Source organism: Erpetoichthys calabaricus, chromosome 13 (genome assembly GCF_900747795.2).
Source record: "Erpetoichthys calabaricus chromosome 13, fErpCal1.3, whole genome shotgun sequence".
In the NCBI taxonomy this organism is placed as follows: Eukaryota; Metazoa; Chordata; class Cladistia; order Polypteriformes; family Polypteridae; genus Erpetoichthys; species Erpetoichthys calabaricus.
Window position 1 is genome coordinate 68546249 of NC_041406.2, and position 23911 is coordinate 68570159.

Below are 23911 nucleotides of genomic sequence, written 5' to 3' on the forward strand. Positions count from 1 at the left end.
AGTAGGCCGAAAGAACACAGGAGTGGTTTTTGCCAACAGAAGATGTTAAACGTAAAATCCCATGCATTTTCTCAGCTGTTAATGTTATCAAGTGAATCCAAAGGCTATGGGGTCAAACTATTTAGTATATACAATTATTGAAGAGGACTTAGTTAAAGTAATGCAAAATACATATTGCTTTTTCCTTAAATTTGTTAAAAAAACAAAAACTCAGCTATGGATGCAATTAATATTCTAATATTAAAAATGCATATGTTGCTTTTTGTAAGCAATTTATCTATATAAAATTGCAAAAACCCCAACATTAGTAAATTAAAAAAAAATACAGCTTTTAAATATGACATCTCAGGATGAAATCTCAACTTCTGTGTGTATGATGGAGAGTTAGGCAGCGAAAAAAATATTTTTTTTTATTACCATGGAAAGTCACCCCTGCAGAGGCTGAATGAGGAGCAGCTTCTGGCCAGCTGGGAGGCTGCAGGAATGACGGGAAGAAGTTTTACTGTTTACTGCCAACAGTACTTTACCAATTATTTAAAGCAGTGCATTAAATATATACTGTACACCTACAGTATAATCTGTGTGCATTGATATATAAACATGCCAACTCTGAACACACATTTAATAAAAGTGTTAAAATGGATTTTTTCTAAACACAGGAAACTAAATTTAACTGAAAAGATGTGTGACTTCAAACACAAATCAGCTCTTAAACATTAGCTGTAAAGCAGTATTGGTTAAACCTCATGGACCGACTCCAAATAAAAATACTGACTCATTTGCTAATGTATAAATAATGTTACTCATTTTTAACATTTATACTGTACTTAATGGAAATTCTTATTGCCTTGATATTTCTTCGGCTGCTCTATTGGGAGCAATGGTTATTCCTCACATGATTAGATTCTGGTTAATGACAAAACCAAAAAATAAATAAATAAATTAAAGATACCATCCATAAAGTAACACCTTTTGTCACAGTGGGTGGTGTCATGGGAAAGCCTACTGATGACACTCAAGTACAGTTTATCAGTCACTTTACGATAGAGCAGCAAAAGCAGCAAAAAAGTACATCCCAGAAAATAGTAAACCAACTCAACACTCGACCAATGAAAAGCCAGAGGAGTTCCATGCGCATTGGGGTTTGACTGTCAAAATCATAAAATACATCTGCAGATACATAGGAGGGAAGCCAAAAGGTTTGCCACCTTGTTTTAGCTAGAAACTAAAACATGGCATGAGAAAAATGTATTTTTTAATCATCCAACATTTCATCTTGCTGCTTGATGATCCTTGATACTGTCGACAGCATGAATCTGTAAAAAAATAAAAAGAACAGAAATTTAGTACTCCTTTGATAAACAAATTAAAATATACTTTTTATATTAAAAGTATTCACCCCTTGGAAGTTTTCACATTTTATTGTTATACAAAGTGAATTTAATTTAGCCTGTTTGACACTTATCTACAGAAAAAGACTCCTTAATTTCAAATCTCTGAAAGTGGTCTAAATTATTTAAAAATATGAAACGCAAAATAATCGAGTATGTAAGTATTCACCCACTGCATCACTGGTGCAGTCAATTGGCTTTAGAAGCCACCTAATTGGTTGAATGGAGATCACCTGTTTCATATGGCCGCAGTATAAATGTCCCTGAATCTGGGAGGTGCCACTTGTGATGAGTCAGTATTGTGGCCTGACCTACACAATGAAGACAAAATAATAATTCCAGGCAACTTTATTGAAAGATGATTGAAAAGCACAGGTCGGGAGAAGGAGACAAGAAAATATCAAAGTGATTGAATATCCCTTGGAGTCCAGTTAAATCAATTAAGAATTGGAAAAAGTATGGCACAGCTGTTAATTTGACCAGAGCAGGCAGTCCACAAAACATAAATGACTGTGCAACAAGAAGAGTAGTGAAAGAGGCCACCAAGAGACTTCTGGGAACTCTGAATGAGTTACAAGTGACTGAGACTGGATGGAGCACACAACTGTTTCCGGGTGCTTCACCAGTCACAGCTTTGTGGGAGAGTGACAAAAAGACTGTTAAGAAAAAGCAGAAAACACACACATGACATATCATCAAATGACATATGCAAGACTCTAAAGTCTGTCAGAAGAGTTTTCTATGGTCTGATTAAACCAACGTTTTTGGTTATTAGACTAAATACCATGTTACAATCCCACATATTTTTCGAAAACATGAAATATGGTGGTGGTATCATCATACTGTGAGGAAGCTTCTCTGCAGCTGGCCTTGGAAGACTTGTGATGGTAGCAAGTAAAATGAGCAAAGTAAATTACAAGGAAAAGCTGAGGCAGTCTGTAAGAAACCTGAGGTTTGGAAGAAGATTAGTTTTTCGGTAAGGTAACGACACCAAGAGTAAAATCAGTGCTACACAGGAATGGCTTATAAACAGCAATGTTTGAGTCCTAGAGTGGCCAAGTCAATGTCCAGATCTCAGTACAATTGGGAATTTGTGACTGTACTTGACAAAAGACTGTTCACTCATAAAACCCATACAATCTGATAGAGCGTGAGTAGTTTTTCAAAGAAGAACATTGAACTATGGCAGGGTCCAAATGTGGCTGTCATGGTTGTCAAAGGTGCATCTACTAAATACTGACTTAAAGGAAGTGAATATATAGGTAATCAATTACTTTGTTTTATTATATTTGAAATGAACTTATGCCATTTTGCATATATTTGTGTTCACTTTGACATTAAAGAGTCTTTTTTTGTGTTGATCATTGTTAAAAAAGCCAAAATTTTCCTTGGTGATTCAATGTTGTATAATAATAAAATGTGATAACTTCTATTTTTTATGGGCACTCTAAATACAATTCACCAATCTTTATCAAAACTCAATTGGCCTTACCTACCCCATCCTTTATACGACATATAGAAGAAACAATGTTTGTGTTAATTTATTTTATGAACCTGCTAGTGTCAAGATAGCCATGAGCCAACCTCTGTCAGGAACCAGCCTTGAATGGGACAGCAGCTCACCACAATGCATTTTCAGACAAACTGTGCATAACACATTTATACTAAATAAACAAGCAAGAGTGTTGGAATTGTTTTTTTTTCCAAAAGATTCTTTTATTAACTGTATATTCTTTTTATATGAACTGATTTTGTGCTTTATTACTCAGTCTTCTTGAGCCAGGGTTCTGGTTCTTCTGATTTTTCAAATTTATTTTGACTTTTGTTCTCAGTTTTGACTTCGTGCTCTGCTGTTCCCTGTGCCTCTATTTCTCCTTATCCCTCACCTGTCCCATCCCTATCCTTGTTATTTCCAGCATTGTCAACTTCAGACCTCAATCCACTAATACCTTTGTCTCCTGAAGCTTTTCTTACTCTGTACATGTAAGCCAGATGTGAGGCATGGAGAAGGAAGGAAAAGGTTAACATCTGGCATGGAGAGTTTTGTTACCTTGAGGGGGCATTGAATGTGAGGTTGCTAAACACATTTAGTCATTAACGGGCTTTGACCCAATAAAACCATCAGTGTCTGCTTCATAGATGGCCTAGGGTGGACTGTACAGTACGCTTACAGTCCTCTGACCTTTGATGTTTAAAGGTCCAGACACAATCAAGACACCATAAACAGTCACAACAGTGCCAAAATCAGAGAAAGCAAAGACTTAAAATTGTGGAAAGTGCATAAAAACATTCCTGAACCCCTAGATCAGATTATGAAAATAACATAAGAACATAAATTCTTTCATTCAGACAGGAGTTTCTTATTCATATCATTGTTCTCCCACGTAGTTGTGTTCTAATTTTTATTCTACCAATTCTTTGACTTCTCTGTTTTTACTGTATTTTATATTGGAGTTTTATAGCCTTACAGAATGCTGCACACACTGCAACACAGAAGATAAATAAATCATTTCAAAAATAAATAAAACTCAGACATTATCCCAGCTTTGCTGATTTTTGTTTAATAAACTCCATATTGCACACAGGAAACAGAGTCCAGTGTGATGCCTTTGGGTCAAAAAGCTGGTGATCTTGCATAATTATATACTCATATTTTAAAGTGTGGCAAGTTCATTAGCCCAGCTAGCGTTTCCATTCAAATCATAATTCACTACAGAGGGTTTGTCAGAGAGAGGAGGCACCATCTCGGGAAGTCTGGCTGAACTGTTACCAGCCGCAGGGTACACATGTGTAGAAAAGGACAAATGGCCACTTACTCAGGAATTAAAATGATGTTCAAGCCCACTGCTCTGTATACATTTTGTGAAATATATGTTAGACTGTAACATTAATAATATGCATTTGTTTCTTCTAAATAGCAGTTCTCAATTGCATAATACATTCTCCAAGTCAGTCATCTGATGCATTTTCAGTTTGCATTTCAAAAATTGGAATCCGACAAGGAAAACAGTTTCTGCTCAAGTGGCTATATTCGCATAATCTGTGGTGTGCCTCTTGCTTGTAGGTTAGAAGAGGTTATGAAAGTCCAAGAATATTGGGAGGTACACATGTGACGCTGCTGTAAATTAATCCAAGAAGGATCAGTTCAGGAGTGTCTGATCCAATTGGAATGTCGTTAGTCAGCTGTATTAAGACTTCACCAACTTGATGGGGCTTGACATACAGTATGGGTGCTACCACAGGTTTTAACAAAAGTTCAGTTTTCATACAGGACTCATGCAGAGATGAAGCGGTTATATGGATTTAGAATTGTGATTTTTCTGTGTTTTTCAAAAATTTCATTGATATTTAAAAAAACAAATTCAGTTCTTTAAAATAACTGAAAGAATACCACTGAAGGAAAGTGCTTTGTCCTTCTTATGAATGTGCAACAGCACAAATGTCATCTTATAGTTTATGTGATACTTACAGTATGCTATAAGTTTTTGAGAATGTGAATTTTTTTTATTGGCTCCATGCACTGCACAGGCATAGCAAATACAGACTCTGAACAACATATGTGCTAATCTTCTAGTGATTATTCTTTAAATGCCTCACATAGCCCTGCACTTTTTCCATCAAGATGCTGCTGTGCAGATCTCACTCTTTCTCCTCTGTCATTTTCTGTGTTCAGCCAGGTTGGATGGTTGTTCCTCAAATTTTGACTGGTTTGGCAAGTTTCTATGGCCATCCTGATGCCAGCCTCCTTTATTTGCCTTTTATGATACACAATAGGAACAATGAACTTTTTCTTATTTCAGGTCACTAGTTACCTCTATACAGAGCAAACTGAAAATGTTTGTCATGACCGATGGCCACAAAATTCTAGATATCATTTTTAGTTTCAGGATGTGAAGGCATTATCTCTTGCAACTGTACTGAATGCAGTGAAAACATATCTGCTATCCTGACCAAAGGAAGATCCCTGTAAGATTGTGCAACGTTTCCTAAGAAGAAGATAAGAAAATTTGTAAATATTGCAAAACATGAATTTATAAGCACCTCCTTTGTCATTTGCAGCACTCTTTACTTTTTTGGTTATTCAGCTTACTAACTCATTACTTATCACCCATCTCAACCCTCTTCTTACATGAAGTAGTGACAGTAAGACCGAGAACATTTCTATGATGGCACTTCATTCTATTCCAGGATATAATCACACACATATCTTTACAGTACTCTGTACACATGACAGTAATATACTCACTCATTCTGAGGCACACATTTTCATGTCACATTACTCACAAAGAATATTCTAGGCCATAATATCAAAATCTAATGTCCTCATGTCAAATTTAAAAAGCAAATAACCTGGGGCCACATGTATAAACGGTGTGTACACACAAAAATGTTTCATACACCTGTTTGCACACTCACAGCACGATGTATAAAAACTAAACTTGGTGTAAAGCCACGCACATTTTCACGCCAGGTCAATCCCTTGCGTACGCAAGTTCTCCGCTCGGTTTTGCAAACTGGCAGCACCCAGCGTCAAAGCAGTGCTACTATTCCTGTGTGATTTCCCTTTATTTTTTAGATTTACATTTTGACGTGGCTTTATTATTATTAATACACGGAAATTAACCACATATTGTTTATTAGTTTAAGGCATTTGATTGTAATCAACCTGTAACCATATAATGGAGCACATAATGTCCAAACTATTCCAAATACAATAGCTGCTTTAGCGTTGTCACTGTCAGTGCACCACTCAGAGTATTTAACCCACTGTATCTGAGTGTGGAATCACAGCTGTACAGCAGCTGATCGGAAAGCTTTACCTGAAATTGTGTCAAGAGCGGGGAGAAATATCGGGATACAGCTTCTAGCACACACTGCCTCAGCCATGCGCACAGTCTATTTGAACTTCTTCCATTTGGCAAATGCTTCAGACCCTTTCCTGTACGGACCTCGTGGTTCAGAAACTGTTTCATCCCAAGAGCTATAAATGCACTCAATCAGTCCATTAAGTGCTCAAGGTAGAACTGTTTGTACTTATAAGTACAATTGCCTCACTGTAAACTTGCATTACAGTTGTAATATTACTCAACCTGAGCCACTTATGCTTTCATATTGTATATTTTTCACTGTTTTTTATCCTATTATTATTGTTGTTATTTTATCATTTTATAGGAAAATAGGTTTATGGAGGATTTGCATACTGAATCTCACTGTACCATACAATAACAATAAAGGAATTCAATTCAATTGAGCCAGTACTGCTGCAATAAATTATTTTATTGAGGTTTGTACACGGGGCAGCAAGCATCTAGAGGGAGGGAGGAACAATCTCTGGAAGGGGTGCCAGCTTATCTCTACCTCACAGGTGGCGCAGTGGTAGTGCTGCTGCTTTGCAGTAAGGAGACTGTGGAAGGTTGTGGGTTCGCTTCCCGGTTCCTCCCTGTGTGGATAGCGCTTTGAGTACTGAGAAAAGCGCTATATAAATGTAATGTATTTTTTTTTTTTTTTTACCACTGCACCAACGTGCCTTATACATGCTTTAATTTCTATCATCTTGAAAATGATATCAAGTATACTTCTTAATATTTAAATTGTTCAAAGAGCTGTAGCATTATGAATGTAATGTATTCTATGTCCTGTCGGCATAAGAGAAAGCCCGTTTAAGAAGCATGTACTGATTCATACATTTTTTTCATACAGTTTTTTTCTTTTCTCTGTACCCTGATATGCTTCCATATGACACTCAGAGGGTGGGCTACGACTAGCCTTTTCACGGCGACTTTGAGATTTGACCACTTCTTATTTATTTCGGGCACTGTAATTTTCTGAACTTGAACTTTCGAGTTTCTCAGCCACTCTCTCACTTGATCAACTTTCTTCTGTTGTTTATATCACAGCTTAAACCAACAAATACTACGTTTATTCCTTGCCTCTACTTGGTATTTGTTAAAATTCTTCTTTTTCCCTTTGCTTTTGCCATTGTCTTTTCACAGAATGCAAAACATAAGGGACTCTTTATATTGATTTGCATATTCAAAGAGGTGTAATTCTGGGAGGAGTCAGGGTGGAGCGACAGGCACATGCACAAGCATTACTTTTCGCACTAACTAATTTATTTAGCGGAAGTGCATGGAAGTTGGCATACACATAGATTTATGCATCTGGATTTTTTATGCGTAAGCACATTTCCGCTTTTGTTTGTATGCCACGTTTTAGTGTGAATTATACACACGGCGTTATGTATGAGGCCCCTGGCCTGTTAATATAAACATTTTCTTTCACTAACACATCAATCTTCAAATTACTGTGTAGGATGGAATGCCTTCTGTGTTTGCTATCGTCATATTTTGAATTTGATATTAGAGAGACGAGAGAGAGAAATCTTATCCGTGTCTGTACTTTTTCATATCACAGCAACCTATAATAAACATACACATGAAAATGTTAAAGCTCCAATATATAAATGTTTAACTTCTACCAAACTTACCAGTTGAGCATTAAGGCAAACAGCAATGTGTGCTCATTTGCAGAATTTTTCACCATGCAGAATTTACTTTTCTAATTTTCTTACGTAGCATTGTTTTAATTATTATTTTATATCATTTTTGTAACATTAAATTTTGATTATGTCCACTACTTTGTGTATTTTTTCCAGTGGCCATAGCTTTATTGTTCTTTGCAATGGCTTCCCTATTACCACCACATTGTGACAAAAAGTATAACGCATGTCGTCATTTTGCCAACAGTATGTAATATGGCAGCACGTTACTACCTGTTTCCAAGTTTCTGGATATTGCAAAAATCTTTGCAATGTGTTAAGCTACTAAACATCATCTTGTGTGTTTTTCATCTTGAATTTTCTTTCTGTGTGTTGTGCTATATAGTAGCTTTGTCTGACAATCTTTTATGAGTTTTAAATTCTTGCCTGTGTCACACATTTAAAGATTGTTACACTTAGAAACAGTGGGTGGTGCTGTTGTCTAATGCCTTTTCTCTACATCCCACTGCAGAACAGATGCACCTCTGACATCACTTCTGGTTTCTGCCCCCTGACTCCGCCCCTTCTGGGTCTTCCCATTGAAAACTGGCCTCAGCACCATCTTGGGGCAGTCTGTAGAAGACTGCAATCTTTTTTTTTCTATTGCTCTACAAACTTCATTATTTCCAATTTAAGTTACACAGTTCACCAAGGTGCCCCAACCCATTACGACGAGTCTTTTGTTTTATCACTCCTGTTTCAGATAAGGTTTATGCTCTCATCTCTTGGTCTTGGTGTTGCACATTATTATGTTTTGCCTTTTCCAGTTGTGGCAGAACACACCATATTGCTTATGACTCACAACAGTTTTGATGTAAGTATAATAGCGCGCCTAAAATATACATTATGTTTAATATCTTTCTTTCTTTCTTTCTTTCTTTCTTTCTTTCTTTCTTTCTTTCTTTCTTTCTTTCTTTCTTTCTTTCTTTGTGTGTAATAATGTTAAAAATTATTATGCAACTGCCACTGTTATGATTTGTACACTTCATGATAAAATCTTACTTAAGTCTTGTCACACTGCATCAGTTTTTCTTTTTTTTCAAATCATGGCTAATTACTCTAAAATGTATTTATCTCTTTCTTACCTATAAATGCTTATCCAGCAACATACTAGTTTGTCAAAAAGGCACCGCAACATGCACACAATTTCCTATCAACTATATTTTAGCTTTGTCAAACAACCTGAACCTGTTAAAAGAATCGTCAGCGGTAACTTGAAGGCATGGACAGAAGTTGGGTCTCTAGACTATTTTGCCTACAGCACCATGTTACCCTTACACTCTCAATGATTATATTTTACAGTGAATATAGGAAAGAATCACTTCTCTTCAAAATATTCACATTTTGTAGCTTTGCAGCCAGAAATGAAGACACGTATAAAAAATATTTCTCCATCTGTATTTACTCAATTAAATTTATGACAGCCAAGTGAAAGATGTAATGGCAACATTTCAGAGAAAAAAATGAATAAATGAAAAAACAGAATTATTGAGATGGTTAAATGATCACCCCCCCTTCCAAAAAAATACTGTAAACTTAATCAGGTGTAACTTAATCACCTTCTCCATTGCACACCATGCTAATTGGCTTCTATCTGTGATCAACTGTAATCATTCTGATTAGTTCAGCATAAAAACAGCAATTCCTAGAGCATTCCAGTGCTTGGAAGTGCAACTGAATGCAAACAATCAAGTATGGGTGGCAAGGCACGGTCAAAAGATCTCAGGGTCAAAGTTGCAGACAGACATAAGTCAGGAAATGGCAGTGGTGGTTGTGGTTGGGAGCATGCACTGATACAACCAGGAGATAGACACAAAAAATCTCAAAGGCTTTATCAATCTTTAGGAACACAGCACAGTCCATAATCAAGAAGTGAAAAGTGTTTGGTACTACTAGAACTCTTCCCGGATCAGGCCGTCCTTCCAGACTGGATGGAAGAGCGAGGAGGAAACTAGTCAGAGAGTATATCAAGAGGCCTATGGCAACTTTGAAGCAGTTAAAAAAGTTTTTGGCAATGATTGCTCATTGTGTGCATCACATTAGCTCCACAAATGTGGCATGTGTGGGAAGGTTGCAAGAAAAAAAAACACTCCTCAAGAAAGGCCACATCAAGTCTCGACTGAGATTTGTCAAAATACACCTAGGAGATTCTGAGGCCAAATGGAAAAAGGTGTTACGGTCAGATGAGAACAAAATCAAATCAAACAATTTGGTCTCAATGCCAAACGGTGTATCTGGCGGAAAGCCAATACAGATTACATCCAAAGAACACCATGCCTACAGTGAAGCATGGAGGTGGTAGCATCATGTTGTGGGGGTGTTTCTCTGCAGCAGGGACTGGGGCACTTGTCAAGACAGAAGGAAAAATGGATGGAGCAAAATAATGTCAAATTCTTGAGGAAAACCTACTGCCCACTGCCACAAAGTTCTCAATTGGAAGAAGGTTCACCGTCCAACATGACAGTGACTTGAAGCACACAGCAAAGTGGCTGAAGGAGAAAAAGGTAAATGAGCTTGCGTGGCCTAGTTAAAGTCAAGACTTAAACCCTGCTGAAAATCTATGGAATGACTTGATGATTGCAGTCCACCAATGATCACCATCCAATGTGACTTAACTTCAATAGCTCTGAAAAGACGTGTGGGCAAATATTGCACAGTTTAGATGTGCAAAGCTGGTAGAGAAGTATCTCAACAGACTCATGGCTGTAATCAAAGCACAAGATGGTTCCACAAAGTACTGACACGGGATATCCTTTACCCATTTCAGTGATTCCAGTTTTTTATTTTTTCCTGAGCTGTTTCTATTGTATCTTTCACTTGCTGTTATAAGCTGCATTGAGTAAATACAGCAGGAGAAACATGTTTTTTGTGTGTGTCTTCATTTCAGGCTGCAAAACACCAAAATGTGAATATTTTGAAGAGGGCTGATAGTTTTCTATACCCACTTTATATTAGTAGAACTACATTGTGAGAGAGAAAGGTTTAAATTACAGTAAAGTAAAATAAGCTGAGACTTTATTTTTCAGGTTCAGATACTGTATGACTATTCTAAGTGAACAACAGATCACATTATGGTACATTGGCAGAAATCTACATGCCAGAGGCAGATGATTATTTTAGACTAGCTGTGTAAGCCTGTGCTGTAAAAAACCCGGGGTCCTAGAAACTATTGAAATCGTCAGAAAAAAAAACTGACACAATCCTTTGCAGTACTTGATGTGACCCTGAGCTAAGGTGCCCACTGTAGAGGGTTTCCATGTCATGTTGTCCATCTTTCTGCTCACACAAGGTTTCCTCTCATAGTGTATGGTCAAATGGATGGCTTTAAATGATCCTGTTGTGGACAAGCGAACCCACAACTACAACACAGAGGCACAGATGGAGGGTGGTTAAAGGTACATTTAGCACAAATCTTTTTTCTTCCATTGAGAACAGATACATGGAGTGTATTATTAAGTAATGTTATGGGCAGTAGACTATGAGGACCTTCAAATCTTAGTGACATTTTGTGAATTTTAGAGGAATAAGGAATGAGGAGGTACACTGGACTGAACAGCCTGTTGTTGTCATAATTGTTATGTTGTTACATATGTTGTGTGACTGGTATTCTGTCGAGGAGTGCCTCCAGCCTTGCATTCATACTTGCTTATTTGTGCTTTGCTTGTCCTCAAATTTTACAAGACATTACATGCATCATGATAGTCTCACGATGTTATAATTGGATAAAGTGTTTTGGAAAACAGATGCATAGAGGAAGTAAATGGACATAAATCGGTTTAATTATCTGAACACCAAAAAAATTCAAACATCTAACCAAATGCACTATTAATTCCTCCACCTGATTATATTTTATTTCATATCCATTCACATAACCTGGTGACACTTCCCATTCAGCTAGGGGTGAGGAGAAGTGTTTAAAAAGCTAATTCAGCCATTCTAACATCCTGACCATTCCAGTTCCATGAATGTAACACATTTAGTGCTTCTTGTAAGGCATTGGCTGGTGATATGGCTTGTTACAAAAAAGGCAAGAAAATGATATGCATTCCTACTGTGGAGGGGAATGACCTATATGAAACAGCACTGGCTCTGAGATTCTCACATACATCAGTACACTCAAACCGATTGATTAGTTCATGCAAAACCTGCCACCAACCAGACTCAGGAGACTAATTAGGGAGAGCACTGTCTCTGCTGCGCCCCACTGACACCTAATTTGCTCAGTTTGAGCCCCTGAGGGAGACCATATTATCTGAATCACTGCATTTTCTACTTGTTTTACGTATTTTTTCTGATATGCAATTTCTGGGCTCTACAACATTTCAGCATAAAACTGAACACTCAAGCTTTGTGTGTTTAAATTGGTAAAGAGTTCTTCTCAATCAGGTTACATACAGTGACTATCAAGTAGAAAGCCCTCATTCTGTACGATTCAATTTCAAGTAAATCTGTCCCTGTTCTGTTATTTTTAAAGGGTAATGAAAATTCTGTTTTTGACCAGAAGGTCATTTTGCATCGCTCAGGTTATTATGCTGCCACAGTCCAATATTCATGTTTTAAGGTGATGTGTTAAAGACAGAGCAGTGACATTACAGTGGATTTGGCAAATAACGAGATCCCTTAGCTTTCTGGACATTTTATTGAGTAATAGTTAATTTCAAATGGGTACATTTGCCATTTTGGCCCATTGATTTATACTTATTAACCCATACTGACAAAGCAAAATCATGTTTTCAGAAAGGTTTATAAGTTTATTAAAAATGAAAAAATGAAATCTCTTATTCATTAAGTATTCAGAGCTATTCTATTCAAAGCAAGTGTAAAAACAGATGAAGTATTGCTTATTCTACCAAGATATTCTAAAATGGCCTGGACATATTTGTTGGTGCCCCTAGAAAAGGTCATAAATAATTGTATTGGAATGATTTTTCAAACTAGCCGTTTTCTTTAATTAGCATAACACATGTCTCCAATTGTGCAATCAGTCATTTAGCTGATTTAAACTCTGCTGTTTCGTATCATTGTGTATCCCACACTGAAAATAGACCAGAGAAAGAAAAGGAGAGAGTTGTCAGAAGAGATCAGAAAGAAAATTATAGACAAGGCAAAGCAGCTTGATTTTCCTGTGAGGACGGTTGAAAATATTATTAAGAAGTTTAAGGTCCATGGGATTGTAGCCAACCTCCCTGGATGCAGCCACAAGAGCAAAATCGACCCCAGAATGAGCAGAAGGATAATGAGAATGGTAGACAAAAAGTCAAGGACAACTTCCAAAGAGATAGAAGCAGAACTCCAAGGTCAAGGTCCATCACTGTCTGATCGCACCATCCGTTACTCTATGAGTGACAGTGGGCTCAATGGAAGAAGACCTAGTAGGACTATACATAAAAAAGCCAGACTGGTGTTTCCTAAAATGCATGTTCACAAACCACAATGTCTTTTCGACAGATCAGACAAAACTGGAGCTTTTTGGCCAGTAATATCCACTCTTATGTCCAGAGGAAGATGCTGAAGACTATTGAGACATTCTAAAGTGAAATGTACTGCCCAGTATCAGAAAGCTCTGTCAGTTACTGTCCATTGATCTTCCAACAGGATAATAACCCAAAACACACAGCTAAAAGCACACAAGAATGGTTAAGAACGCAACATTGGAAACATTGAACTATTCTGAATTGGCCTTCTATGAGCCCTGACTTGAATTCAATTGAGCATCTATGGAAAGGATTAAAACATTCAGTCTGGAGAAGGCACCGTTAAAACCTGACACAGCTGGAGCAGTTTGCTCAGGAAGAGTGGGCCAAACTACCTGTTGACAGGTGCAGAAGTCTCAATGAGAGTTACAGGAATCGCTTGTTTGCAGTGATTGCCTCTCAAGGTTGTGCAACAAAATATTAAGTTAAGGGTCCCATCATTTTGTCCATGCCATTTTCATTTGAGTTATTATATGAAATATTCTTTTGAATCAAAACTCTCAAGAGAAGTCTGATTTTTGTTAAATACAGAATAAACCATTAGAGGTGCCAATTACTTTTGTCAGTTTCAGCTTATTTCAGAGACAATTGTAGGTCTTTTTTACGGAAGCCGAGAGAGGACGTGCAATATCGTTATTTTATTAAATTGTTTCCTTGAGATAACAGACTAATTTTATCGAGATCTCAAGAAAACAAAGTTCATTTTCTTGAGATGACAGAATAATTTTATCGCAATCTCGAGAAAACGAAACTTAACCTTTGCTCCTGGCATCAGGCTTGCTTAGATTGTGATGCCTATACAGCTGAAGCCTTGCTAACCGTCTTCTTAAATGACAGACACTAACGTTATTATTTTCTAAACTAAGGCATAAACATATTTCAGCCTGCGTCAGCCCTTGATTTAACAAAATGTGATGCGCTGATCAATACAGTTCTGCTCTTCTGTCATTTCAAACTGGATGTGGCTTCAATAGGCTAAACATTAAACGTTAGATACAATTAATTTCATAATTCTGAGAAAACAAAATCTTTTGTTTTATCGAGATCTCAATAAAATTAGTCCGTTATCTCGAGGAAACAATTTTAAAAAATAACGATATTGCACATCCTCTCTCGGCTTCCGTACTTTTTCTTCTCATGGAAGGGTACTAACAAATTTTTCCATGTCTGTATATGTTGTTTTTATGTTATATTTTACACTATCTTTTGTATATTCTATGTTGAATATTGTTTTGTTTATTTATAATGTTTGTTTACTTACTGTATGTGCTCTATCCCCTTAAAATTGAGCTTTAGGGGGCAGGACCACTATAAGTTATAGTTGGGGGAACATTCTCTGCCTATAAAAGCCTAGCCAGAAGGTCAGGTCCTTCATACCAGCATTGTATTTTTGGAGAATCAATTGTATCATTTTGTGGATTTTTCTAGATTTAGATCCTTTCTCATTCTGTTTTTTGATTACTGATTTCTGATTTGTGGATTTGGCTTTACCTATGTTGGGTTACCTTTGAAGGCATACCTTTAATCCTTTTTTTTTATATTTTTGCATTTATTTATTCTTTATAATTGTTGCAGTTTTTAGTAAAGAGCCCAAGTTTTTGTGCAGGATCTCTCGTAATTAATTTTAGGATGTTCTGAAGATAAAGGAGTGTTTTGTTACTGGGCTTTTCCCATTTGTGCCTGTATAGGCTGACACCCTCATACATACTCACGAATAAGTTGGGTCTTGAAACTTGAAAAATCGATCATAAAATCAGACCACGACTTATATGCCTGTTCAAAAATGCGACACATTTTTTTTTTTTACATCTTCTTGCCTCCTCCAATCTTGCATCAGTTTCTCAGACACATTGAATTTTGTTGCAGCAGTGTAGTTACCAATTTCTGTCACTACTTCAATGACATTTAATTTAAAACCAGCTTCATATTTTCTTTTGATCGAATGCTCCATCGTAGATAAGGGATGCTCTTACAATAAAGGTGTATATGAGGGTGTGAGATACAAAAAGCACAAATCAGTGGAAACGTTGCTTCGGAATAGTTCGGGTATTACAGTGTGGTCACATAGGCACAATACAGATTGACAGGTTAGGAGCACGTGCTGATACAGCGCATTGCTGCACCCACATAGAAGTAAAAGGCAGCGTGCTCCGTGGTTACTCTCTCAGGTGGGCGTTAGCATATCATAATCTCTTGGACCAATAGGATGAATTTTCCGCATTAGACTTGCACGCCCAACATTATAAAATACCAGAAATTTTACAGTAAAATCAAGTCCCGACTTATCTGCGGGAGAACTTATCCATGAGTATATACGATACTTTAAAGTCGGGGAAAAAGATGCTTTTTAATTGTAGGTCTCACGCCTAGCTCTTGATTTTTAGGAGGTGTGTCCTCATTTTTTGGTATCTTGTAACTGCTTTTGACAGGACAGATGACCATCTGTAAATAACCCTTACTTTCTTAATACACTTCAGGGTACAGTAGGCTGGAGCCGATCCTGACACTAGCCCACACTGAACAGTGCACCAGTCCATCTGAGAGCAGACTTAGACACACAAACCCACACTTGTAAAGAAGGGGCCAACATAGAATGACCAGTTAATCAAACTGGCACATGTTTGAGATGTGGCATGATGACATCTGGAGGTAACGCATGTAAACATAAGAACATACAGTCAGTGCCCAAGTTGGACTGAAACCCTAAACTCTTGAGCTAAGAAGCAGTTCTGTGCCACCATACCTCCCACTAAGTACATGGCATGAACCTTTAATTATAATGATGCTGCTGGGCTTACAAGATTATTTAGATGTGCAAACAGGACAGTAAACAAATCATACTCATAAATGTAATTGACATTTAACTGTCATGCATAAGCCCAGAATGAACAAACAAAGGAATACTGTTCACTCTGTTTCAGAAAAGCAGAAAATTTCTAAAGAACCCAGAAATAGAGGCTAACGGTGGAAAGTACATAATGCAGCTAATGGCATAACATTCTTTATGTAGTTTCCCTGGATGCTCTTGATTTACTTCAAAATACTGTCTTGACTCCCATTAACAATTCTTTTATTTACAGACTCATATTTATTACTGTGTTCCTTGAAAGTGGGGGTAATGCACCACTGCAAATGAAGGCATGTGTGAAGAAACCCTCACTCCAGCTGAGAGGATTCAAATCAGAAGCACAAAGATCTCCACGAGTTGATTCCCGTGTTTAAAATGATTTACAGCCGAAAGCTTCAGGGCAGGCTGTAGAAGGCGCAGTACAGTAACTCACACTGAGAATGTCAACAATGGAATTTGTTGTTTCAGAGTCTGACTTAGTAAGAACAGATGTAGAGTCCTGCTGCAATGTGATCAAAGAAGACCTGTGACTGGACCCAGATGGAGTGAGTGGGTGGGAATTCAGTGCGAGGAGGAGGAGGAGGAGGAGGAGGTGGTGGTGGTGGTGGTCATGGCGTGGCATTTCCCATTTAGCCAGCTGCTTTCAACAATAGAAAATGGTAAACAGGGAGAGAGAGAAAGAGAAAAGAAAGCTATGCCTTGTCTTTAAACCTGGCAAGGGCTAGAAAGGCACCGGTAAGCGACATCAGAGCAAACCTGCAAGGTCACATACAAAAAAATGAAGCTGCCTGCATTTATGTGACAAAAGCAAATTCTCAGACGGACTGAACAGGTGGTGAGAGTTCTGGCGGTGTTGCAGCTTTTTTGTTTGAATCATAGTGTCAGAACTTGCACTTACTCTGTTATAGGCAGCTCTGCCGTTTTCTTTTAGTAAATGGGCTCCATTAAAGAATCAATGTATTGCACACAGCTGTTAAAATGGTTTTTCATGTGGTAATTTATACAAGTGTGTGTCCAGGACTGCAAGATGCATCATGCTTGCAGTTCAGCCTGAGATTTACTAATCTTCTGGTACATTTACAGCTATTTAAACAAAACATCAACATGTTAATGACACTTTGGTAGGCAAGTTTAGTCTGTCTGACTTCACCTCACATTACTCCTTAGCTAAGATGACTTCTAGACAAAGGGCTGATGCCACTAAGAATCAGATCAGAATCAGAATCAAAATCACTTTTATTCGACAGTTCTTAATGTACAGGAATTTGACTTAGTAAATTTGGAGCTGCTTATGACAGAACACAACATCACATACAAATAACATAAATAAGTTAAAAAGAAAAATTTCCTCATATTGTTGCAAAGGCAAGGTTAACAGACAAAAACAACAGACACATAGGCAGTGACCAAACAACCGTGACTGCCATACTGAAAAGCTGAAAAACCCCTATTGCTATTGTGGTGGTCGGCTGGGGGCTGTGGCCAGCCACAACACCTGGAAGGACCAGGAGAGGGACTGTGCCTCCCCCGGACCAAGAGAGGGCAGCTGCCTTGGTTGGTATGGGTGCCACGGGAATTGAGCATGGAAGCTCAACCCTGTAGGGGTCCATGGTCACCGCCAAGGGGCGCCCAGATGATAGAGGAGCCCTGGACATCAGCACTTAGGTCACACCCGGAGGAGCTGGGGGAAGGAATACCAGGGACACCCGGAGTGCTTCCGGGTGCTCATGCGGCACTTCCGCCACACCAGGAAGTGTTGCAGGAAGATCATCAAAGGGCACCTGGAGCACGTCCAGGTGGGAATTAAAGAGGCTGCCTCCCTCCAGTCATTAGCCAGAGTCGGGAGGAAGAGGACAGAGCTCGGAGGAGAGGAGTGGAGGTGGTGAAGGAAGACATTGGAAGGCCTGGACTTAAGGGTGATTGGTACTGGGGCATTGTGTGCTGTGTGGGACTTTAGTGTTCATATTGTAAATAAACATGTGTGTTGGAACCATCGGTGTCTGTCTGTCTGTCTCTGGGCTGGTTCACCACACTATCCACAGTTTTTGTTTTCCTTAGAAACTCAAATTTACTCAAGGGCTACTGCTTTTTGTGATCCTGTGCTTTGTAGTGCTTGGTGTTGATGGCTCACAGTTCCTTAAATTAGCCTGGTGAGAGTAAATGTGCCCTGACATCCTATCCAGGGCTGAATTCTGTCTAGAATTCTGGGATAGGCTCCAGCTAACCACAACACTACACTGGAAAAAGCAGGTCAGACCATAAATGAATTGACAAACAATTTTCTGATTTTCCCTTGAATGTGTAAATGGATACCAATGTTCTTTTTTATATAAGATCTTACATTGAAATAGATGGATAGGATGAACTAATTATAGATAGATAGTTAGACAGATAGATAGAAACTTTTCACAATACATTTGGACTTCATTACTATGTCTTTTTACTTGTATCCATGAACAAATTATGTAAAATGTATTTAGCGGAAATGATTCATCTTCTGATTTCAGGTCCTTCTTTTTCCTTTGCATAGTCATGGAGTACTAAAACCTGTGCTGGCAGCAACAGGCAGGAGGCAGGATCCAGCTTTGGACAAGATGTCAGTCCACTGTGTACATTGTTATTAAAACACTTCAGAGATGCCAGTTAATCAAAGAAAAACCCTGTGGGCACAAGAAGAATATGAAAACTGCACAAAGACAGAAAGCAAGATTCCTGGAGCTGGAAATGTTGAGCTGCTGGACCACTTCATTTCAAATGACAAACAATTCACCTCTTATGATTTCTATATTAATATGATGAAACGACCAATGGCCCTGGTGTCAAATTAAAATAAGAAGTTATAAAAATAAATGAATGAATGAATGAGTATACTGAATGAATGAATGAAGTGGGTGTAATCTGGTTTAAATTTACTACTGTCTGCTTCTTGGTTTAGAAGGCCACCATTACATGGGGAGCTTGTAATATGCTTTTTAATGTCGGTTAGTTGCACAAGTCCCTTTGAATAAATGGAGTAAATGTCACAGTACAGAAAAAACTTTGTTTCACTACAATACCAGAAATAATTTAAAAGGAATTGATGTGTATGGAACTGCCACTAAGCTCTGGGAATTGCTGGGACCCCCATGGCTTTCGGGGAATCTTGTGAACCATTGCAAAAGAGCTTGAGCTCCACAAAGCAGAACATGACAGTATTATAGCCACACCTGCCCATGTAACCAATTGAATCAAGATTCACATTCCAGGATTTGACCATGCTTGTACAGAATCCTTCAATCCAAACTGAAGTCAAGGGGAAGTGTCCACTATGTGATGTTTTCTACAGAGTGCTATAGATTGTGCACCCCTCTTTCAGAGTTTGTACTAACTTATGAAGGGTAGTAGTGTGTATACCGGTAATACTGCTTTATGTTATCCTGCTGAGCCAGTATGTGGGGTGAGGCGACACGGCGATTGCTTCAAGAGGCATTTTGCTCAAGGTGGCATTTTAATACAAGGGTATTTTTTTACTTTACGAAAAAATAACATAAACAATAAGAGGCAAGTATGAACCATAAGTATGACATACGTACATGTGAAGTGCCTAATATATATATATATATATATATATATATAATATATATACAGTGCATATATATATACTATATATATATATACTATATATATGTATATATATATATATATATATATACACACACAGCATATATATACTGTATACTCAATTTTAAAAACTGCAAAAAATATTTTCATTTTAAAAGTTTCAAATATCTAAGAATTGATTCATACCACTTTGCTGCACTGCGAGCATCCGGACATCAAAATGACATCAAAATGTCACTAACTGATTTTGGTGTCCATATACCTGATTCTTCACATGTTGTACTGTGTATACTTTGGTTGTCATTTAAAAAAATTTTGGTAATTTTTAGAATATTATTAATCTATCAGTCACAGATACGATGTCTGTTAAATGTCTCTTAATTTTGCAATGCATGATTTTAGTTAGAAAATGAAGGTGCCTTTTTGCTTGCAGGAAGAATTTTGAAACTGCCAAGGTGGGATGAGTGAAACAGCCGAGTTTCATTACATATTCAATTTCACAGTCGTAAGGTTAATAACAAATATTTGGATCAAACAGAAACGATGAATAATTTATACATTTGTATTGTTTATAATGACTATTTTATGTGTTTTATTGATATAAAGTTAATCCTTGTCATTTTTTCACATTTTTCCAAAAATAATATGAAGGTAAATCAATGCAATATGCAATGCAACACTTTCACGATAGCTTATGGGTAGTTCAAACACACACAGCACAGCACTTCTGTCGTTAGTCTAGTTGAAGCTAACGTCAAATGAACATGAACAGTCAGCTGTGGGATTACACCACTATTGTTGAACAATGCACCCTAGTAAGACTTCTTTAGGTAGAGGAAGTGAAACCTGCTGAAATTCATTGAATGATGCTGGCTTAGGTAGATCAGTAAGCTGTTTGGGTACCCATCTTACGCAAACTTCAAGATAAACAGAACTATAATTTCAGACTGACTTATCAAGTAAGTTGGAGAAATATGAAATTAACGTTTATGGAATTTAGTGTTTTTAACCGCTTAATGATACTGACACATTGCATTAGTTCAACTAAGCCAAAAGTAATGAAGCATCTGATGCTTCTCTTTTCAGTGTCCATCAATAATCGGAGTGCATTGATTGATTCACTTGCCTTGATACCACTTTTCCATTGTTGCAATGTCCTGGTGAAACCTTTCACTGCACCAAGATAAGCGGGGAAGAAGTCCAAGTGTGAAAGCAGAAAACGAATCTTTAGCAACATGTTACACTTCATGGTTTTATCTGCTTTAAGTACGCTGTCAACCAGATGAATGTAGTATGGTGCTTTGCAACTGCCAAGAAAATTCTCAACAACATCCTTGAATGCCTTTGATACAATTTCCTCTGGTCTATCTAGCAGATCTTAGCATCAGTTATTCGTTGAAACATCTGTCTCAAATATCACATTCATTAATCTTCCTTGTTCATTGCTTTCACAAAAGTTTTAAGTTTTATATGATAAGTAGACAAAAATATATTTGATGCGTTGATAGTGGTTTATGTGCCACACTTTTCTGACGGGGAGTCAAATGCTTATAGAGTGGTCAGTTCTTTAAGGCTCTCCAGCATGGCTTTCCCAGTAACAGTGCCACAACATTCTGATCACCACAGATGTTCTGGTTGTAGTTGTTGTACTGTATATATATATATATATATATATATATATATATATATATATATATATATATATATATATATATATCCATCCATCCATCCATCCATTCATATCCTACTATATCCTAACTACAGGGTCACGGGGGTCTGCTGGAGCCAATCTATATATATATATATATATTCAGTGTATGTATATATATATATATATATATATATATATATATATATATATATATATATATATATATACACATACTAGGGGGGCAAGCCCCCCTGCGCCTTCAGCACCCAGTTGTGGCCAGAATATTAGTAAAATCTGTAAATGTACAAAAGAAAAGTGATTATTTATTGGAGTCAAAATCATGAAATTCTATAAATATATAAAAGAAAAATTAATTATTATTTAACACAGTAAAAATCATGAAACGAGAATAAAATATTTACTCTCTTACCGATTGGAGTATTCGCGTTAAATTGAGGTCCACTATGCTCGATGCATGACTTTGATATATTAGTTTATTATTTAAAAATGGAATCAAAATCTGAAAATCTAACAACATCACATTAAAGTTTGATAAATTCTGAAAAGAGTGATACCAAACATATATATGCAGGTTTTAAAATAAGCCCGATTTAAAGCGTGACAAAAAAGTGACATAAAAACGTGACATAAAATCGTTGCACAAAATTATTGCACTTTTAGGCTTAGGATTTTATGTATATATATATATATATATATATATATATATAGTGAGGGACAGCCGACAGCTCAACCCAGACGAAAACCCCAGGATGCTAGATGATGACTTTCCTGCAGCTTAGCGGTGCCCCAGATTCCCGCAAGGCACTAAGGGAGATGGAATTCGGCTTCAAAGCCCTGCTGGGTACCGTGGGTGCCTCCAGGGGACGCTGCAGGGAGACAAGGGGATTTCTGTTTGCAATATAGCCCAGAAGTACTCCCAAGTCATGGGGACGGAAGGACAAAAGTACTTCCAGGCTGAAGAAAAATGTAATTCTCCATCTGACCCGGAAGTGCTGACAAATCATGTGAACAGAAGAGGAGAAGCACTTCCGGGTCAAGAACTATATAATGGACTAGTAGAGTAAAGTTTGCACTTTGAGATTTACTGCTAATGTAAAGTGCCCCTATAAATAAAATGCATTATTATTATTATTATTATTATTATTATAGTAGAGATCCAGCAAGAGAGCCGGAGTTGCGAAGAAGTGTGACAGGGCTGCTGGGAGGTGAGGAGGAGAATTATTGTGTTATTATTGTCTTTGTATGGTGGCAAAGGTGTTTCGAGGCGCCGCTATATTTAAAGAGAAGGAATAAAAGATCTTTTTGGTGCTTTTACCTGGTGTCTTGGGTGTTTGTCTATTGGGTTTGAGGAGCGACAATATATATATACATACTTGTAATATGTGAGGAAATCACAAGAATAGGAGATTGCAATAAAACAGTACGTGACAGGGACATTTAAAGGTGATCTTCGTGTTAAGCGTGCCAAAATTTATTAGATAAACCCAACAGTGTTCAAGAAGCAAAATATTCAATACCTAGTGATAGCTATTAGTTTGTCTTGTTTAGGGATATTTCCAAATTTGTTCCCATGCATAGAATGTAACAGGCCACAGCATAACCGTACAAGTAGTATAATAGCATTACTAGCAGAAAAGCCATGCAAAAATGTTAGTGTGCTGAGGAGGCAATGCTACCTGCTGCGATGCTGTGCTGCCCTTCCAAAATTGTTTGTTTTTCCATTTAGAAAAGAAGGAAAGGCAGCTGGAGTACCTGGTGAAGAATCAGTTTAACATTGATCTTTGTGAACATGACATATAAAACTATCAAGAACTAAATCATAAACTCTCTAATTCTTCTGAAAGTAATAAAAGGTTTAATTTTGTATTCTTTGGAAGAGTGCTGGTCTGTGTATATTCAAAATCAGAAAAATAGCATCACTTTTGGGGCAAGTCCTTGAACACGCTGAGAATATTGAGAATGTCAAAGGCGGAAACATCAAAGAAAACAAAATTTTCCCGAGCAATTTTTCATTTAAGCTTAAATTAAACAGTAAATATTTAAATGAAGCAGAGCTGTCTGGCATGTCTCGTGAATTTGATTGGATGCCCAGGTTCCTTATACAGTCAAGATTCTAAATAGGTTCAATGCAGACACAGTTTAAATTGGAACTGCGTGACCAGCCATAATTTGTACTATTAAAGAGCAATTAGTGCAGAGAAGCAGCAGCATAAACTGGCAATTGACCAATTTATACAAAGTTCTGCAAAGGCTTTAGAATCTGAAGAATTACGCTGCCATGCTTTCTTATTTATTTCAATTTCTTAGTTGACTTAAAATGTGAACATATGGATAAATTAAGTAAGATACATTCTTAATTTTTCTTTTTATTATCTTAATAGAAGTATT

At 37.3% G+C, this 23911-nt stretch overlaps 1 protein-coding gene across 2 annotated transcripts in view; it reads right to left on the bottom strand.

The window, feature by feature from the left end:
* Positions 1–891: 891 nt before the first annotated feature.
* Positions 892–23911, bottom strand: part of cdk14 (cyclin-dependent kinase 14) — an 868117-nt gene continuing 845097 nt past the window's right edge. For both annotated transcript variants that reach the window (XM_028817112.2, XM_028817115.2), the window contains one exon: positions 892–1316. The gene's annotated coding sequence lies outside the window, so the exon portion shown is untranslated. The remainder of the gene's footprint in view (positions 1317–23911) is intronic.